Source organism: Sapajus apella, unplaced genomic scaffold, assembly GCF_009761245.1.
Source record: "Sapajus apella isolate SASKATOON/1434 unplaced genomic scaffold, GSC_monkey_1.0 scaffold10, whole genome shotgun sequence".
NCBI classification, from domain to species: Eukaryota; Metazoa; Chordata; class Mammalia; order Primates; family Cebidae; genus Sapajus; species Sapajus apella.
Window position 1 is genome coordinate 31,560,925 of NW_022436950.1, and position 7,321 is coordinate 31,568,245.

General features: G+C 43.0%; 1 pseudogene; it reads right to left on the reverse strand.

Annotated features, from left to right (window-relative positions):
• Positions 1–77: 77 nt before the first annotated feature.
• LOC116551526 lies at positions 78–289 on the reverse strand (annotated as a pseudogene).
• Between the last annotated feature and the right edge of the window lie 7,032 nt (positions 290–7,321).

Sequence of the window (7,321 nt, forward strand, 5' to 3'; positions counted from 1 at the left end):
GTCCCAAAAAAAAAAAAAAAAAAAAATTAAAATTATTTTTATGTTTACTTTATGTACAAAGAACTATCATGGTTTTTCATTGGGTAGATGCCTTGGCAATCCTTTGAAGAAAGATCATTTAGTCCAATTTAATGAAACCGATGTCATTCGCATACTGACAGAAACACTAGCGACACATATTGAAGCCATATTTCCGGGTCAGATTGTGCCGATATGAGCAGACCAGACAAGAGCAAGAACCTTGGCCAAATTTTTGCATGTGGCTCCAGTACAGCTACTGGTGACCCATCTTGCTCTTTGCTTTCAGGAGTGTAACAAGGTAAAAATAAAAATAAAGTTTTTTTTTTTTTTTTTTTTTTCAGATCAGTTTTAGGTTTGCAGCAACATTGAGAGGAAGATAGAAAGATATCTCATATACTTGTCCCACAGATACATAACCTTTCTCATTATCAACATTCTGCAGCAGAGGGGTAAACTCGTTACAACTGATGAAGCCATACTGATACATCATAATCCCCCAAAGCCCTTAGTTTACATTCGTGCCCTCAGTGTTGTTTATCCTATGGGCTTGCACAAATGTACAGTGAAATGTATCCACCATGAGAGTATCACACAGAGTATTTTCACTGCACTAACCCCTGCCTTCAACCCTTAGCAACCACTGATATTTTTACTGTCTCTATAGTTTTGCCTTTTCCAAAATGTCAGATAGTTGGAGTCATACAGTATGCAGCCTTTTTTGGATTGGATTCTTTCACTTAGTCATATGCATTTAAGTTTTCTGCATAACTTTTGTTTTTTGAGACAGTTTCACTTTGTCACCCAGGCTGCAGTGCAATGATATGATCTCGGCTCATTGTAACCTCTGCCATCCATTTTCCAGCTATTCTTTGCCTCAGCCTCCCAAGTAGCTGGGATTACAGGCATGTGCCACCAACCTGGGTAATTTTTGTATTTTTAGTAGAGATAGAGTTTCACCATGTTGCCCAGGCTGGTCTCCAATTCCTGGCCTCAAGTGATCCACCAGTCTCAGCCTCCCAAAGTGTTGAGATTACAGGCATGAGCCACTGTGCCTGGCCTCTTCATAACTTTTTTTTTCCCACTATCTCCAGTAATGGCTATAAGCAAACTCTTCATAACTTTTTATGGCTTGAGAGCTCTTTTTTTCCCTTCCCTCCCCTCCCCTCCGTGTCTCCCCTCCTTTCTTCCTTCTTTCCCCTCCCCACCTCTTTTGTCCCTCCCCTCATCTCCTCTCCCCTCCTCTCCTCATTTCCTCTCTCCCTCTTTCCTTCCTTCCTTCCTTCCTTCCTTCCTTCCTTCCTTCCTTCCTTCCTTCCAGACAGGGTCTTGCCTGTCACCCAGGCTGGAGTGTAGTGGTGTGATCATGGCTCACTGCAGCCTCAACTTCCTGCAGTCAAGTGATCCTCCCAACTCAGCCTCCCAAGTAGCTGAGACTCCAGGTGTGCAACACCATGCCTCTCTAATTTTTTAATTTTTTGTGGAGGTGAGGTGTCACTATATTGCCCCGGTTAGTCTGAAACTCCTGAGCTCAAGTGATTCTCTGGACATAAGTTTTTTATTTTTATTTATTTATTTTTTTTGAGACGTAGTTTCGCTCTTGTTACCCACACTGGAGTGCAATGGCGCGATCTCGGCTCACCGCAACCTCCGCTCCCTGGGTTCAGGCAATTCTCCTGCCTCAGCCTCCCCAGCAGCTGGGATTACAGGCACGCGCCACCATGCCCAGCTAATTTTTTGTATTTTTTAGTAGAGACGGGGTTTCACCATGTTGACCAGGATGGTCTCGATCTCTTGACCTCGTGATCCACCCGCCTCGGCCTCCCAAAGTGCTGGGATTACAGGCTTGAGCCACCGCGCCCGGCCCTTTGGACATAAGTTTTTAACGTCTTTGGGTAGACACCAAGGAGCAAGATTGCCGGATCATATAATAAAAGTATGTTTAGTTTTGTAAGAAACTCCCAAACGGCCTTCCAAACTAGTTGCATCGTTTTTCATTCCCACCAGCAACAGTTCCTGTTGCTCTATGTCCTCAGCAGCATTTGGTGTTGTCAGTGTTCTGGATTCTGGCCACTCTAATATGTGTGAGGTGGTATCTCACTGTTTTAATTTGCTTTCCCTTGATGACATATGATGTGGAGTATTTTTTCATATGCTTATTTGCCATCCATATCCTGTTTGGTGAGGTGTCTGCTAAGGTGTTTGGCCCATTTTTTTAATCAAGTTGTTTGTTTTCTTATTGTTGAGTTTGAAGAATTCTTTGGGTCTGGGTGCAGTGGCTCTTGCCTGTAGTCCTAGCACTTTGGGAGGCCGAGGTGGGTGGATCACCTGACATCAAGAGTTCAAGACCAGCCTGGCCAATGTGGTGAAACCCCATCTCTATTAAAAATACAAAAATTAGCCAGGTGTGGCGGCGCATGCCTGTAATCCCAGTTACTTGGGAGGCTGAAGCAGGAGAATTGCTTGAACCTGGGAGGCAGAGGTTGCAGTGAGCCAAGATCCTGCCACTACCCTCCAACCTGGGTGACAGAGCAAGACTCCATCTCAAAACAACAACAACAACAATATTTGTATTTTAGGTAGTAAGTTTTTTTTTTTTTTTTTTTGAGATGGAGTCTCTCTCTGTTGCCCAGGCTGGAGTGCAGTGGCATGATCTTGGCCTCTGCCTTCTGGGTTTAAGCAATTCTCCTGCCTCGCCTCCTGTGTAGCTGGGACTACAGGCCTGCACCACCATGCTCGGCTAATTTTTTTTTATTTTTAGTAGAGACGGGGTTTCACCTTGCTGGCCAGGCTGGTCTTGAACTCCTGAACTTGTGATCCACTGTCTTGGCCTCCCAAAGTGTTGGGATTACAGGCGTGAGCCACCGCACCTGACCCCAGGTAATAATCTTAATATATTTTTTGAAAATATTTTGTCCCAGTGTGCAGCTTACCAGTCCCAGTCTCATTCTCTTGACATATTCTTTCACAGAGCAGAAGCTTTTAATTTTAATGAAATCCAGCTAATCTATTATTTCTTTCATGGATCACGCCTTTGATGTTGTATTTAAAAAGGCATCATCGGCCGGGCGCGGTGGCTCAAGCCTGTAATCCCAGCACTTTGGGAGGCCGAGGCGGGTGGATCACGAGGTCAACAGATCGAGACCATCCTGGTCAACATGGTGAAACCCCGTCTCTACTGAAAATACAAAAAATTAGCTGGGCATGGTGGTGCGTGCCTGTAATCCCAGCTACTCAGGAGGCTGAGGCAGGAGAATTGCCTGAACCCAGGAGGCGGAGGTTGCGGTGAGCCGAGATCGCGCCATTGCACTCCAGCCTGGGTAACATGAGTGAAACTCCGTCTCAAAAAAAAAAAAAAAAAGGCATCATCATACCCAACGTTATCTAGGTTTTTCCCCTATGTTTTCTTCTAGGAGTTTGTTTGCTTATTTTTGAAGATGGAGTCTCACTCTGTTGCCCAGGCTGGCATGCAGTGGTGCGATCTTGGCTCACTAGAACCTCTACCTCTTGGGTTCAAGCAATCTTTCTGTCTCAGCCTCCTGAGTAGGTGGAATTACAGGCATGCTCCACCATGCTGTGCTGAATTTTTTTGTATTTTTAGTAGAGACGAGGTTTCGCCATGTTTGCCCAGTCTAGGAGTTTTACAGTTTGTGTTTTACATTGAAGTATATAATCCATTTCAAGTTAATTTCTGTGGAGGGTGTAAGGGCTACATTTAGATTCATTGTTTTGTATGTGGATGTCCAGTCATTCTAGCCACCATTTGTCGAAGAGTCTGCCTTCGCTCCAATGTATTGTCTTTGCTCCTTTGTCAAAGATCAGTTGACTATATTTATATGGGCCTATTTCTGGGTTCTTTATTCGATTTATCTATTCATCTGTCCTTTTGCCAATGCCACATTGTCTTGATTACTGTAGCTTTATAGTAAGTCTTGAAGTCACAGACACAGTCCTCCAATTTTCTTTTTTCTCTTTGTTGAGACAGAGTCTCGCTCTGTTGCCGAGGCTGGAGTGCCATGGCTTGATTTCAGCTCACTGCAACCTCTGCCTCCTGGGTTCAAGAGATTCACTTGCCTCAGCCTCCTGAGTAGCTGAGATTACAGGCATGTGCCACCATGCCCAGCTAATTTTTGTATTTTTAGTAGAGATGGGATTTCGCCATGTTGGCTAGGCTAGTCTTGAATTCCTGACCTCAAGTGATCCACTCACCTCGGCCTCCCAAATTACTGGGATTACAGGTGTGAGCCACCATGCCTGATCTTTTTTTTTTTTTCTTTTTTTAAGACAGAGTCTCACTTTGTTGCCAAAGCTGGAGTGCAGTGGTGCAGTCTTGGCTCACTGCAGTCTCCGCCTCTTGGGCTCAAGGAATTCACCTGCCTCAACCTCCTGAGTAGCTGAGACTACAGGTACCACATACGGCTGATTTTTGTATTTTCTTTAGAGATGGGTTTTGCCATGTTGCCCAGGTTGGTCTTGGACTCCTGAGCTCAAGCAATCTGCCCACCCTGGCCTCCCAAAATGCTGGGATTACGGGCGTAAGCCACTGTGCCTGGCCAGTCTTCCAACTTTGTTCTTCAACACTATGTTAGCTATTCTGGGTCTTTTGTCTCTTCACGTCATTTAGAATCATTTTGTTGATAGCAACAAAATAACTTCCTGGGACTTTGGGAATGCATTAAATCTGTAGATCAAGTTTGGAAGAACTGACATCATGATAATAGTAAGTCTTCCTACCCAGGAACTTGAAATGTCTCTCCGTTTATTTACTTCTTCTGATGAAAGTTCTTTGAAGGTAGAAGTTACGTCTTACACAATATAAATGAAGAGGTCTCCAGCTTGTTCCCAGCCTTCCCTACTGTGTCACAGGGATGTGATTACCTAGCCAGGGACTACTTTGGCCAATACCTTGCAGCCAGGTGTGGCCACACGACTGTTCTTACCAGTAGAATGAAAGTGGAAGTGATGGATGTTGCTTCTGGGTGGGGTGTTTTTAGGTGTGTGAGCCTTCTCTGCTCTTTCATCTCTTCACCAGCTTGAAGCAGAAGATTCTGATGCCCTAGGGTCTGGCAGGAACTCAAGGTAGAAGGGACTGGAGTCCCTGGATCACTACATGGAAGAAATTTGTCCTGTGATCTAGAATAGCATCATTGAGCTGTTGAGTGTAAAATAAACTTTCATTGGGTTAAGTTGCTGAAATCTGATGTTTTATTTCTACAGAGCTAGAGCCATTTCCCTGATTACTACTACTTGGTATCCTTTCAATGCTTGGCTCATTTCATTTCATAGGGCAGGTGCTCAAAAAGTATTTATTAACATGAACTGAAAATTCAGAGACAAACACAGAGAAAATATAAATTAGGTTACACTGTTAGAACTTAGTTTGAGATATCTGATGACACGAAAATACTCTCAACCCTATTTTCAATCCTATTTTTCATTGAGAAAATGCCTCTCCCTCAAGTCATTTGTTTTACAGATTAAGTGCTGACACTTTGAGATCAGTTGTCACTTGGTTTTTGGCAAAGAGAAAATAAGATGTTTTAAGAATTGGCGGTCATTCTGGTTGACTATGGATGCCAAGTTTTCTTCTGGGTATAAGAGCCAGATGGCATAACTGTGAACCGATAATGGCAGGATGAAAGCTATGCCTGTCTGATTGTCAGATACTTGGGTCAGATTTTCAGATGATACATAATTAGTGGACAGGGGCTGCTGGCCAATAGCATACCCATTCACATTTCAATTAGACGTGCATGGTAAAGTGATGACATTACTATTGCTGGTATGATTTCTGCGGTTGAGCTAAGCACCAAAAAAAGGGAGATAGCCCCAAGCCCAAAATGTGACCAGGCCAAAATGAGACTGGCTCACCAGCCCTCCAAATCAAACTTCAGGCTAATTCAATATGATTGGATGTGGTATTAGAAAGTCAGAATCTAAAGCTTGAAGCATAAGAGAGGAGAGCTAATCAGAAGTGCTGAATACAGCTTTTGTTTTATGTATTAAAGTTACACTTCAATTTCTTCTCAGACTGCTTCTTTTTTTTTTTTTTTAACCTCTTTCACCTACTTTATTTCTCCTACATCCCAATAGGCAAGCTTCCTGTGGAGCAGTGCTCCTCTCCGCATTCAGAGACGTGCTCCCATGATTTCTTTCTGCTTGGGTTGTATAATTTACCTGGTTGGCCTCCTGTCACATCAGACTGTTTTCCATAAAAATGCTAATGAATATTTATTTTTCAGAATTTTTTCCAATTTTTTTTTTTGTTTTTTTCCTTAAACAAAAAGCCGAACCTGTTCTTTCTCATAGCAAGTAGACTATGACTTAGACCCGTTTTGGGGGACCCATTAGTAGTCATAAAAATCAATTTACTGAAGTCAGGTGTGGTGGCTCATGCCTGTAATCCCAGTACTTTGGGAGGCCGAGGAGGGTGGATCACTTGAGGTTAGGAGTTTAAGACCAGCCTGCCCAACACAGCGAAATCCTGTCTCTACTAAAAACGCAAGATTAACTGGGCATGGTGGTGCATGCCTATAATACCAGCTACTTGGGAGGCTGAGGCAGGAGAATTGCTTGAACCCAGGAGGCGGAGGTTGTAGTGAGACAAGATGGCGTCACTGCACTCCAGCCTGGAAGACAAGAGTAAAACTCTGTCTCCAAGAAAAAAGAAAATAAAATTTCAAAATATGTTATAGTAATAGGTAAGTATCAATTCATGAAACACCTATTTATGTTACTTACATGCTGTTACACACTATAAGGCAAAATATTTTTTTTTGAGACCAATATGGTAAAACTCTGTCTCTACTAAAAATACAAAAATTAGCCGGGCATTATGGCTGGTGCCTGTAATCTCAGCTACTAGGAATGCTGAGGCAGGAGAATCTGAGAACTGCTTGAGCCTGGGAGGTGGAGATTGCAGTGTGCCGAGATGGTACCACTGCATTCCAGCCTGGGTGACAGAGCCAGACTCCATCTCAAAAACAAACAAACAAACAAACAAACAAATAAAAAACAGCTTTATAGAGATATAATTCACATATTGTAGCATTCACCGAGTTAAAGTGTCCAAAAGAGTAGTTTTGGTATGCTTAGAGTTGTGCAACATTGTCATCCAAAAAAGAAATCCTGTACGCGTTAGCAGTGAATCCACTTTCTTCACCCCCACAACTCTAATCAACCACTATTATTTTTTCTGTCTCTATAGATTTGCTTCTTCTCAATGTTTCACATAAATAGCATCATACAATACGTGTAGCCACACATACACACATACATACACATGATCTTTTGTGACTGACTT